The sequence below is a fragment of the Littorina saxatilis genome, linkage group LG2 (genome assembly GCF_037325665.1).
Source record: "Littorina saxatilis isolate snail1 linkage group LG2, US_GU_Lsax_2.0, whole genome shotgun sequence".
NCBI lineage: Eukaryota > Metazoa > Mollusca > Gastropoda > Littorinimorpha > Littorinidae > Littorina > Littorina saxatilis.
Genome location: NC_090246.1, coordinates 9,990,639 through 10,004,732, shown reverse-complemented (window position 1 = coordinate 10,004,732; position 14,094 = coordinate 9,990,639).

The window sequence follows — 14,094 nt, the reverse complement described above, 5'->3', positions numbered from 1 at the left end:
TAGTCTGAAACTTGCTCATCTTTTTTGATCTGTACACACAGTGATACTTGTGTCCAATTTGAAGGTTCTAGTCTTCTTTTTGTCATGTTTCCCTCATATCTTTTTGACGCATTTTCCCCCATTTTCTTCTGTTTAGATTTAATTGATGGTACAGTAAAAAAACAACTCCGACTAACGACCTGGAAAATGTGCAGAAAAATTGGTCTCAAAAAGGAGGGGTCTTTATTTGGAATCCGAAGGTAGAGTTTCATCACAGGGGAGGCAACTTCTTACACGCCATGTTTACACTCCCTTTCAATGATTTAAAATGAAGTTGAACTAAAACAGAGCGCTTTGACAGAAAACACCTCACAAACTCAAGTCAAGAGAAGTGTTGTTAATGTTTATCCAGAATAATTCCCTAACTCACTTGGCTAGCACACCATCACAGCATACCTACACAATCAAACACGCCAACCAAGCCATAAAAGATTGCTAGCAGGTCTGCAAGCACAGCAGCATCTACTCTTTCAATATTGAGTTGTTTGACGGGCGCAGTGGGTGGTGGTAAGACGTCGGCCTCCTAATCGGGAGGTCGTGAGTTCGAATCCCGGTCGCTGCCGCCCGGTGGGTTAAGAGTGGAGATTTGTCCGATCTCCCAGGTCAACTAATGTGCAGAGTGACTCAACCCCTTTCGTGTGTATACACAAGCACAAGACCAAGTGCGCACGGAAAAGATCCTGTAATCCATGTCAGAGTTCGGTGGGTTATAGAAACACGAAAATACCCAGCATGCCTATACTCAATGAAAGCGGTCCGTGAAGCTGACTAATGCTCTCAGAGTATAGTTTGGGGAACCCAAATGGGCAAACGAGCTCACACGTAACCAGAAAATTCTGGAACGCTGAAGAAGAAGAAGAAGAGTTGTTGGTTAATTCTCATCCCCTTTCAATTGTGAAAGCAAAAGGTAAGATGGGGATAGTCGTCGGCCACTAAATTTGCACACACTACTGACTGCTGACTACCACACCTGGCTCATAATGGTCTGCGTGACTCACTGGTAAAAGTCGTTATTGACCCATTGTTGGTGGGTCGGTCGTCTGAAAAGGGAGGGTGTCACCAATCAGAGGTTAGTAACAGTGTGAGGTATCCGTTCCCAGAAAATCTGTCAATGGAGGGGGTCTTTTGTTTTTAGGAGGGGCTGTTATGGGAGGTTCCACTGTCCATGTATTGACTGTAACAGAGTGCAATGACTAATGTTTAAAAATGTGGAGTTAGCCCCCTTGTAATACAAAGGGGCCTTGACGTATCAAAGCTTTGTTTTGTTCTGGTGGAGGGTATTACAAAGTTTTCATATTTAGTATGCAAAAAGAAAAGAAGAAAAATATATTGTATATGTATATGAATATGATTAAATTAATTTCTTACTACAGTGTTATTTACAACCATATTTGTTAAATCCATGTCATTGTCTTTTCTCCTTCCAGCAACTCGAAAGCTATTATAAGAATGAATGTTTGAACGCTGTAATGTTATCCAGTGCTTTGTCCCGAAAAAGGAATGATTTAACTACCCCCCGCGGGTTAGGGGGAAGAATTTACCCGATGCTCCCCAGCATGTTGTAAGAGGCGACTAACGGATTCTGTTTCTCCTTTTACCCTTGTTAAGTGTTTCTTGTGTAGAATATAGTCAATTTTTGTAAAGATTTTAGTCAAGCAGTATGTAAGAAATGTTAAGTCCTTTGTACTGGAAACTTGCATTCTCCCAGTAAGGTAATATATTGTACTACGTTGCAAGCCCCTGGAGCAAATTTTTGATTAGTACTTTTGTGAACAAGAAACAATTGACAAGTGGCTCTATCCCATCTTCCCCCTTTCCCCGTCGCGATATAACCCTTCGTGGTTGAAACCGACGTTAAAAACACCAAAGAAAGAAAGAATGATTTAACTTTTATAAATCTGTATCATGGTCTCATCATTAGATGAGGACTGGTGGTAATGTTAATATACTCATGCATGTATTGGGGTAGCACCGTTCTGTATGGCAGCTTGCTTTCCCCAGTGAGAAAGCAGCCCGAATTTCCATGAGGGTAACCTCACAGGACTATATGAAATATTATCCTTATCCTTATGTAATGTATTCTAATTCATGTATTCGATCTCTATTATAAGCTGTTTTACCTAGCGAGCTGCTCTTTAGATAGTTCAGTAACTCACATACTAACTCGCCAGCAACCCCTGTGCTGAGTAATGCTTTTTGGCTCACGAAGTGTAGCCTATGCGATCGTAACTTTGTCTGTCTGTGCGTTTGTGCGTTTGTGCGTGTGTGTGTGCGTGTGTGTGTGTGTTTGTGCGTGTGTATGTCTGTGGTAGAAACTTTAACATTTCCGAGTCTATGTGTGAGTGGTTATCCAAGACTATGGATAAAGCTCGCATAAGATTACGTCACGGTCAAAAGTGTTTGACGTCAATTAATGCATCATGACGGCATTCCTCCCTGTAGTCTTTCTCTCTCGCGTGGTGTGTGTGGTCTCGGTCATTGTTATTTTGAGCGGGCCGAGACTATTTGGCAGTCGTGTCCCTGAAAGTAGGCTACATGCAGACAGACAGATCTAGATCTAGTGTCTCTCTTTCTTGCACAGTGTCACCTAAGCTTACTGTGTGTGTGGGTGTGTATGTGTGACGGAGTGATTGAGTTTGTGTTACTGTTTGTCTATTTCTTACGTGAGCCTTGAAGGCTTCGCCTCTTGTTTTTTCTTTCAATGAAGCTTTAACAGGTACCTGCAATATGAGGCCCCTCTGAAGAGAGGACACCTCCCAATAAAGGCCACCTTGTGTTGTCCCTTTGACTATTATCTTGACCAAAATATTCCTATCATGAAAAGACATCTGCAGTGTAGGGACATTTTTGGCTGTTCTTAAAGGTGTCCTTTCATCACAGGTACCACTGTGGATGCAAGTAGCTGTTGAAATTGATGTGAACAGCAAGTATCATGGTATTAAAGGCACTGTCCTTCCCGTGTGATCAATTCAGTACACAGTCCACCTTAGAACTCTGCCCAGGATTTTATGTACAACAAGGCCATATTTCCTCCACTTGGACATGTACACAAAATCACCATTCAAGAAATTAATCCATAAAAAAATTCCCATTCATCACAACAAGCAGTCAGGCTGTCGATTTTTGGTATGTGTCCTGTAGAAAGACGTCGGGTGGTCTTCCTCTTATCTACTATATAATACTGGTAGGATTTTCGGTGGTTTTTCGATTCCTGTGACCAAACCGCGCGGATTTGTGCCTTCTCCTTCGGTTGCTATGCCAACGTGACCCAGGAAATCGATTCCGCTAGGTCCCGACTTCCAATTTTGTCCACGAACAAAGTTTGAAGAGGTTTGTCTCGCAAATTTGAGCAGACAACAGTGAACTTTGACCTGAACTTTGACATCGCGGCGAAAGAGATCTGTGATTGGTTCTTCTTCAACTTTCGGTTCGACTAAACACGCGACCGCACCTCAGACGAACCTAGCTGTGTGTTTTATTTCTCTACCCCAGACGAACCTAAAATAATAAGAAGATAGATAGATCTGTTTATCTGTTAATGGAACTCCAAAATATTCCATAGATTTGTTTACTAAATAGTTCGAAACATTATCACCTGATAAGTCGCCGTATAACCTTATAGGTTCCAGCGACTAAATATTTTCCCCCGGTGCAACCATAGACATGTACGTCATCATGATCTCCCCTTAATTTGACCGTTATTTTGGCTGTCTTAGTGAAATGGTAAGATATATCTCTATGTTTTTTACATGTAAGTGTTCGGAAAAAATACAGTTATAGCAGTTATGTACAAAAATAAGCAGCATATGCTCTTTTCGCCAAAGTAAAGTCCTTTTTTCTTCTGGTTTCTTATATGTGTCACAGCACACCGCAAGCTTTTAGGCGAATAGCAAGTGAGTGGTATATATATATCATCAATTTTATAGTAGGTAACGGTGTAAATTAGTTGCCATGTTCATGTCCATTATACGTTTTCCATATTCCATATGTGTCATTTAATTGTGTGTTGCTTGATGCCATGTATGTATGTGTGTGTGTGTGTGTACATGACTTTAAATAAGCATGGATTGGATGTGTGCACTCGATTGTGTGTGTGAACCATGTATATATTTTCTGTTGTCAATTACATATGTTATACTATGCGTTTGAATCATTAAGTATTTTAGACGTCATACTTTTTTTCGTATCTTCACGATGGCTTTTTACCCGTTTAAATTTTAATGCTTCCAACTTTCAAAGCGCTGCACGGCTGGGAAGAGATGCGCACTTTTATCACTGTTGTTCATGTAGACGTAATCATGGATTTATGCAAACGTCATACCTGCTGTATTTTATTTTGTTTGTTTGTATAGTCGCGTGCGGTCGCGCAGTCTTTTTGGTCAGTTCCGATTACCTCCCATTGATGCGAAAACCTATATGACTGTTTTTTGTTATTTTTCTCTCTGTTAATTCACCAGTGGCTATGTAACATGTGTTACAGAATTGCACCGGTGTAAGGGTTAACATTTTATTTTTCACCAAGAGAATATAATTCATTATATGCGGGATAATGTGCGGGGGGGGGGGGGGGGGGGGGGGTGCAAACAACATTTTCACAACCTTATAGGTTCCAGCGACTAAATATTTTCCCCCGGTGCAACCATAGACATGTACGTCATCATGATCTCCCCTTAATTTGACCGTTATTTTGGCTGTCTTAGTGAAATGGTAAGATATATCTCTATGTTGATTACATGTAAGTGTTCGGAAAAAATACAGTTATAGCAGTTATGTACAAAAATAAGCAGCATATGCTCTTTTCGCCAAAGTAAAGTCCTTTTTTCTTCTGGTTTCTTATATGTGTCACAGCACACCGCAAGCTTTTAGGCGAATAGCAAGTGAGTGGTATATATATATTGTCACGATCGGGTGACAGAGACCAAGAAAGCGTCACTCAGTGGAGTGCCTGTTCTGGGTCAATGTATGATAGAAAGCGCCTGTGCGTGATATTGGACACAGCAGAGTTTTTGCTGCCAGTGCTCCCGAGCACGGATGTTTTGAAACGCACGAGCTTCACAGTGCAGGTTTCTGCTGTCATAGGGCTGACGGTTTTTTTCGCTGACAGCGCGCACGGGATTTTCAGGGATTGAGTTTCTCGTGTCTTTTTTCCTGCTTGGGGAGGCAAAACTGTGTATAGCTGGACTGGTTTGGTGACAAGTTCAGTCACGTGTATTTGGCTAGGTGGTCTGTCAGAGACTCAAGGACGACACACTTGACACCCAGCGGCAGAAGGGGAAGGACCTAACACACAGTTACTAGAGTATGATGGTTTTTCACCGAGTATCATATTCGGCACTCTAGGGGAACTTCCACAAGTTATTCCTTTCCTCTGCCACGTATTTTGCTGAGGACAAGTCGTCACATTTCCTTCGTCGGCGATGGCTTTCGCATAAGGATTCGACAAGGGGTTCTGGACGTTTTGGGTCACTGTTGACGAACAGAGACTGTTCCAGGGAGGAGGCGGACTTTGCTTCCATTGAGAGTTACAATCATAGGCTTTTGAGGTAATAAATCATTATTTAACGTTGTTGATGAGTCTGTGTTGTGGAATGAAATACTCTCTGTTGTTCTTTCCAGGTTAGCGCATAATTTACTCTCTGTGACGCTAAAATACTAATCTGTATATGGTTTTTGCAGATAGGGAGAGAAGGACGGAAAATGGCTGTTTTGTTGTTGTAAAAAGTCAGTTTTGTGCAGGCCCACGTGCTCGATGAGATATTTAAAGATGACATGTTTTAAGGTGGTGGGTGAGGGGTAGCTGACATGTTTAGTGCACCGATGCTTTCTGTTTGCAGCCTTCCTTCGTTCGTTCGTTTCGTTCGTTCGTTACGTTCCCGTAACATCGGCACGGCTGACTCTGGCGGGAACTGTTGAGGCTACGCTAACCAGGAGACCGGCTAACCAGCGGACCGGCTAACCAGCGAACCGGCTAACCAGCGGACCGGCTAACCAGCGAACCGACTAACCAGCATACCGGCTAAGCAGCAGCAGCAGAGATAAAGCTAAGTGCACCATGTCGTACGCACCCCGTTGACCACCGTTGTCTTTTCGTATCTATGATTTCATTGGAGTAGTGACAACGTGGGGTGTGACACCTGCACGAACTAGAGCTTTTCGAACAGAACATTCTCATTTTGACTGTATTTACACGGGTTCAGCGTGTTACTATAATTTTCTACATAGTACTGGCATTTTGTCAGTGAACACTGGTTTTTACGTGTTGAGAACGTAAAAGGAACATATTTTGAGTGAAGGCTCGAGGGAGGTGGAGAGTTTATACATAAACAGGCGTCTGAAACTTATACTTTTGTTGACTCTATTTAATTGTATGCCTGCGAGAGTGGATCGTGGTGTGGTTAGTTAATTAGTAGTAATTAACCGGTTCATAATCACCTTGAGTGATATATTGAAACGTGACACGTGGGGGCCAAGCCGGGATTTACTCAGTTAATTTCCAACTGATAAAGACCCACCAATTAAGGATAACTAAGAGCAGATAATCTCGTCAGTGCTCGACTTATTTTCTGCTTGGTGCTACCCTTTTTTGTATAGTTTTGATCATATACCACACCTTAAGCGATTCACATCTTGCAGGAAATGTAAATTGTAATTTGTGAGTTATTGTATGCGCTAACTGTGATTATCTCCCTTTCCTTTGTTTGTGAATCTTTGTTGTTGTACGTTCAGAGTTTTCCGTTGCAGAGAGCTGAGCGGGGTTAGCGGATTTGTTATTCGTTTTACTCAGTTTTCTCTACATTGTTGTTTCGCATTCCGTAACAGGTTACATTTTCTACCGTCTTGTTTTACTTGGATTTTTCTCCATATTTTGACTTTGTTGGAATTTTGGGGGGGAAGGGTCCGAGGACTTCTGTCCTAACCAAGGCTGTGGGAAACACTCTGTTTCACCGCAAAAAGCAGCCGATAAAGTAGGCCACGGCTGTGGGAAACACTTTGTTTCACCGCAAAAAGCAGCCATAAAGTAGGCTACGCGATTTGTTCTACACCGTTTGGATTTTTCTTCTGCATTTTCCGGTTGCTGGATTTTTGTATCCACCGCTTTCGTCACCGCGTATTCTAGCTATAGCTGCGTTAGACTTACTTTTGTGATAAAGCTTTGCTAAAACTAACCATGGCTACAGGGGGATCTCTACGAGGAGAATAACTTTCGAGACTCCTGGTAGTGAGCAACCGACTGAGCGAGACGCACGCGTTAGAGCCCGAAGCGTTCTAAAACGCTTAGAAGTGGAACGGAAGGAAGAATTTGAGCGACTGACAAGAAAAGAAGAACGTGACAGACAGGACAAGAAGGACGAACTTGACAGACAAGAAAGGGAACGACAGGCTGAACGAGACAGACAGGAAAGGAAAGAAGAACGTGACAGACAGGAAAGGAAAGACGAACGAGATAGACAGGAAAAGAAAGACGAACTTGACAGACAGGAAAAGAGAGACGAACGTGACAGACTAGACCGGAAAGAGCAGGCGGATCGCGAACACCAGCTAGAGCTAGCTAGGCTACAGGCCGAGAAGGGTACGCTTACTCAGGCTAGCGCGCCGACGTTTGTTGCCGACCGTACGAGACTGCCGACGTTCGACGATGACAAGGACGAGCTCGACGACTTTTTACGCCGGTTTGAGCGCATTGCATCTGACCAGAAGTGGGAAGAGGCCACGTGGGCTAGCCGCCTTAGCACCTGCTTGAAAGGACGCGCATTGCAGCTCTACAACGCTTTGGATGACGACGAGGCGAGAGACTATCAGGCACTTAAGAAGGCGTTACTCCAGCGCTTCAACCTGACTGCGGAAGCCTACAGACGACGTCTGCGTAACAGCAAGAGACTGAGCGGCGAGCTGAGCCATCAGTTTGTGGCACGCCTTAATCTCTACCTGCGGCGCTGGGTGGAGATGGCCGAAAAGGACTGGACCGTCAACGACCTTGCCGACCTCATAGTCATGGAACAACTGATGTCCAGCCTGCGACCTGAGGTGGTGACCTTCGTGCAGGAGCACCAGCCCAAGACTACTCAGGAGGCAGCCGACTGGATCAGAGTGCACGAGGACGCCCAGGCGATCTCCGGCAAATCTTCAGGCTCACGGCCAGGAAAAACGGGAAATTCGGGTTCTTCAGGACCCAAGGACGGGAAGGACGATCAGGGACACAAGGGATCGAGTTCCAGAACTGACATCCAGTGTTACTACTGCAACAAGCGGGGCCACGTGAAGAAGGACTGCCACAAGAGACAGGCTGACCAGAAGGGCGTTCACTTCGTTGGCAGTGAGGAGTTCAGGGACGTCACGAGCTCATGCACCATCCCACAACTCTGCGTTCCGTGCTCCAGGAAACATTTCCAGCCCCACTGCAACGTCTACGTTAACGGAGTGAAGGGCGAAGGTCTGCGGGACACAGGGGCAGACATGATAGTGGTTCGGGCGAGTCTAGTTCCAGCTATGGCCTACACAGGAGACAGCATCAGGGTGAGAATGGCCGAGGCATCTCACGCTTACGACTTGAACACGGCAGTGATCAAGGTCGTAACCCCGTTGTTCACGGGGACCATTGTGGCCGTCGTCATGGACGATCCTCCATGCGACCTGCTCATTGGAAACCGGGTTCAGTTTGTGGACGGCGTCACCAGGGAGGTTCCCGTTTATCGGTCTCCCGACGTCATTTCAGTGCTCACGCGGGCACAGGCGGAGCGAGAGGACAAACCTCTCAAACCCCTACCTGCTGCACGAGCTGCCCTGGGGAACGTGACCCCCGCGCTTCTCGCGAAGGCTCAGGATTCTGACCCGACCTTAGCTACTCCTCGGGAGCACGCGAAGTCGGGGAAGGTGAAGCTGAGCGGGAAGCATGGGAGGTCAAAGTTCCTCAGGGACAAGAAGTTGCTCTACCGTGAGTTCAGCAACCAAGAAGGTACATTCAAACAGGTTGTCGTGCCTCGCGAGTTTCGCGAGGGTGTCATGGCAACGGCACACGACTCGATTCTGGGAGGTCATCTTGGTACCAAGAAGACCACGGATCGTGTCTGGCGCCACTTTTACTGGCCAGGCATCTGCACGGATGTCCGACGTTTCTGTGCGTCCTGCGATAAGTGCCAGAAGGTGGTTGCCAAAGGAAGGGTGAGGAAGGTCCCCTTAGAGAAGATGCCGCTCATCGACGAACCCTTTCGTCGGGTGGCAGTGGACATCATCGGGCCCATCTTGCCTGCGTCTGAGGACGGAAACAGATACATTTTGACCATGGTGGACTACGCTACTCGATACCCAGAGGCGATCCCTCTGAAATCGATTGAAGCCACGCGAGTAGCTGAGGCTCTGGTTACTATGTGGTCCCGGCTGGGAATTCCATCAGAGGTACTCACCGACAGAGGCACGCAGTTCACGGGAGGAGTGATGGCGGAGGCAGCACGACTGCTATCACTGGAGCAGCACTTCACCACTCCTTACCATGCTCAGTGCAACGGACTGGTGGAGAGGTTCAATGGCACCTTGAAGACCATGCTGAGGAAACTAGCTCAGGAGAAACCACGCACGTGGGACAGGTACATCCCAGCATTGCTTTTTGCATACCGCGAGGTTCCTCAGGAGAGCTTGGGCTTTTCCCCATTTGAGTTGTTGTACGGCAGACAGGTACGCGGTCCCATGGCTATCCTGCGTCAAGCTTGGACGGACGAAGAAGCTGACGAGGAGGTGCAGACGACAGCGACCTACATCGTAGAACTCAGGAACAGGATTGAAGAGACCTGCAAATTGGCTCAAGAGAACCTGGGAAGAGCAGCACAGCGTTACGCGCGAGGATTCGACCGCAAGGCACGGCCGCGCAGCTTCAAGATTGGAGAACGGGTGTTGCTACTTCTACCTGTCAAACACAACAAGCTACAACTGCAGTGGCAAGGACCTTTTGAGGTGACAGCGAAGGTGGGCCAGAACGACTACAGGATCATGATGCACGGGAAAGCACGCCTGTACCACGCCAACCTGCTGCGCGCCTACATAGAGAGGACAGCCTACGGGGAGAAGAACAAAGACCAGAAGAACAAAGACAAGAAGACAGAGAAGGTTGCAGTCATCAGGGGTGAAACGAGGGGTTGCTCGTTCTTGAGGACGACCTTTCTGTCTGGAAACAGACCATCAACCTCTGCAATATCTTCAGGTTGCAAGGTTGGCAAACGCCAGACTTATGCGCTGGGCGTTGATTCTCCAACCGTACCAATTCACGGTACGCGTCATTCCGGGCGCCAACAATGTTGGAGCTGACTTTCTCTCTCGGGCTGTAGAGGAGAACATGACTGTGAGCGAAACCGAGGTTTCGTCTTGAAGAGGGGAGGTGTGTCACGATCGGGTGACAGAGACCAAGAAAGCGTCACTCAGTGGAGTGCCTGTTCTGGGTCAATGTATGATAGAAAGCGCCTGTGCGTGATATTGGACACAGCAGAGTTTTTGCTGACAGTGCTCCCGAGCACGGATGTTTTGAAACGCACGAGCTTCACAGTGCAGGTTTCTGCTGTCATAGGGCTGACGGTTTTTTTCGCTGACAGCGCGCACGGGATTTTCAGGGATTGAGTTTCTCGTGTCTTTTTTCCTGCTTGGGGAGGCAAAACTGTGTATAGCTGGACTGGTTTGGTGACAAGGTCAGTCACGTGTATTTGGCTAGGTGGTCTGTCAGAGACTCAAGGACGACACACTTGACACCCAGCGGCAGAAGGGGAAGGACCTAACACACAGTTACTAGAGTATGATGGTTTTTCACCGAGTATCATATTCGGCACTCTAGGGGAACTTCCACAAGTTATTCCTTTCCTCTGCCACGTATTTTGCTGAGGACAAGTCGTCACATTTCCTTCGTCGGCGATGGCTTTCGCATAAGGATTCGACAAGGGGTTCTGGACGTTTTGGGTCACTGTTGACGAACAGAGACTGTTCCAGGGAGGAGGCGGACTTTGCTTCCATTGAGAGTTACAATCATAGGCTTTTGAGGTAATAAATCATTATTTAACGTTGTTGATGAGTCTGTGTTGTGGAATGAAATACTCTCTGTTGTTCTTTCCAGGTTAGCGCATAATTTACTCTCTGTGACGCTAAAATACTAATCTGTATATGGTTTTTGCAGATAGGGAGAGAAGGACGGAAAATGGCTGTTTTGTTGTTGTAAAAAGTCAGTTTTGTGCAGGCCCACGTGCTCGATGAGATATTTAAAGATGACATGTTTTAAGGTGGTGGGTGAGGGGTAGCTGACATGTTTAGTGCACCGATGCTTTCTGTTTGCAGCCTTCCTTCGTTCGTTCGTTTCGTTCGTTCGTTACGTTCCCGTAACATCGGCACGGCTGACTCTGGCGGGAACTGTTGAGGCTACGCTAACCAGGAGACCGGCTAACCAGCGGACCGGCTAACCAGCGAACCGGCTAACCAGCGGACCGGCTAACCAGCGAACCGACTAACCAGCATACCGGCTAAGCAGCAGCAGCAGAGATAAAGCTAAGTGCACCATGTCGTACGCACCCCGTTGACCACCGTTGTCTTTTCGTATCTATGATTTCATTGGAGTAGTGACAACGTGGGGTGTGACACCTGCACGAACTAGAGCTTTTCGAACAGAACATTCTCATTTTGACTGTATTTACACGGGTTCAGCGTGTTACTATAATTTTCTACATAGTACTGGCATTTTGTCAGTGAACACTGGTTTTTACGTGTTGAGAACGTAAAAGGAACATATTTTGAGTGAAGGCTCGAGGGAGGTGGAGAGTTTATACATAAACAGGCGTCTGAAACTTATACTTTTGTTGACTCTATTTAATTGTATGCCTGCGAGAGTGGATCGTGGTGTGGTTAGTTAATTAGTAGTAATTAACCGGTTCATAATCACCTTGAGTGATATATTGAAACGTGACATATATCATCAATTTTATAGTAGGTAACGGTGTAAATTACTTGCCATGTTCATGTCCATTATACGTTTTCCATATTCCATATGTGTCATTTAATTGTGTGTTGCTTGATTGCTTGATGCTTGATGCCATGTATGTATGTGTGTGTGTGTGTGTACATGACTTTAAATAAGCATGGATGTGTGCACTCGATTGTGTGTGTGAACCATGTATATATTTTCTGTTGTCAATGTTGTCAATTACATATGTTATACTATGCGTTTGAATCATTAAGTATTTTAGACGTCATACTTTTTTTCGTATCTTCACGATGGCTTTTTACCCGTTTAAATTTTAATGCTTCCAACTTTCAAAGCGCTGCACGGCTGGGAAGAGATGCGCACTTTTATCACTGTTGTTCATGTAGACGTAATCATGGATTCATGCAAACGTCATACCTGCTGTATTTTATTTTGTTTGTTTGTATAGTCGCGTGCGGTCGCGCAGTCTTTTTGGTCAGTTCCGATTACCTCCCATTGATGCGAAAACCTATATAAGAAGATAGATAGATCTGTTTATCTGTTAATGGAACTCCAAAATATTCCATAGATTTGTTTACTTAATTTTTAAAAGATAAGTTCGAAACATTATCACCTGATAAGTCGCCGTATAACCTTATAGGTTCCAGCGACTAAATATTTTCCCCCGGTGCAACCATAGACATGTACGTCATCATGATCTCCCCTTAATTTGACCGTTATTTTGGCTGTCTTAGTGAAATGGTAAGATATATCTCTATGTTTTTTACATGTAAGTGTTCGGAAAAAATACAGTTATAGCAGTTATGTACAAAAATAAGCAGCATATGCTCTTTTCGCCAAAGTAAAGTCCTTTTTTCTTCTGGTTTCTTATATGTGTCACAGCACACTGCAAGCTTTTAGGCGAATAGCAAGTGAGTGGTATATATATATCATCAATTTTATAGTAGGTAACGGTGTAAATTACTTGCCATGTTCATGTCCATTATACGTTTTCCATATTCCACATGTGTCATTTAATTGTGTGTTGCTTGATGCCATGTATGTATGTGTGTGTGTACATGACTTTAAATAAGCATGGATGTGTGCACTCGATTGTGTGTGTGAACCATGTATATATTTTCTGTTGTCAGTTACATATGTTATACTATGCGTTTGAATCATTAAGTATTTTACACGTCATACTTTTTTTCGTATCTTCACGATGGCTTTTTACCCGTTTAAATTTTAATGCTTCCAACTTTCAAAGCGCTGCACGGCTGGGAAGAGATGCGCACTTTTATCACTGTTGTTCATGTAGACGTAATCATGGATTCATGCAAACGCCATACCTGCTGTATTTTATTTTGTTTGTTTGTATAGTCGCGTGCGGTCGCGCAGTCTTTTTGGTCAGTTCCGATTACCTCCCATTGATGCGAAAACCTATACGACTGTTTTTTGTTATTTTTCTCTCTGTTAATTCACCAGTGGCTATGTAACATGTGTTACAGAATTGCACCGGTGTAAGGGTTAACATTTCATTTTTCACCAAGAGAATATAATTCATTATATGCGGGATAATGTGCGGGGGGTGGGGGGGGAGGGGTGCAAACAACATTTTCACAAGCACATAACCAACAAAATGACATCGCATGCGCAGCACACAAAGTGCGTAGCACGGGTACCACTAGTCCCATATAAAAGCCTGACCAGATCTGAGATAGAGAGCAGAACTGTTTTCACGGGAACAGGGACCTATATATATGCAGGAGGCGGAAGAACCGTTTCGCTTGCGGTTTCGTCACTCTCAGATTTGGAACCTGCGCTTTCACTCGACTCCACATCCTCCTCCGTAAATTCTCCTAAAATGTACTCCAGTGGCAAGTCGTCCCACTTCAGAAAATCCTCTTTTGTGGAAATCCTTTATCCCACAACAAGCGCTAAAATGTATACAGGAAGTCGAACAGAATTGTATCTCCAGCAAAGAAGAGCTCTGCAAGTGACGGTATTACACTACCGCAGACAGTTCGTGGCATACGCAGTTACCTTTTCCTGCGGTAGGCGCCATCTGGCATGCGGAGTGAAGGAGTTTCCTATCTATCTAATATAGGTCTATGACGGGAAGGACTGCG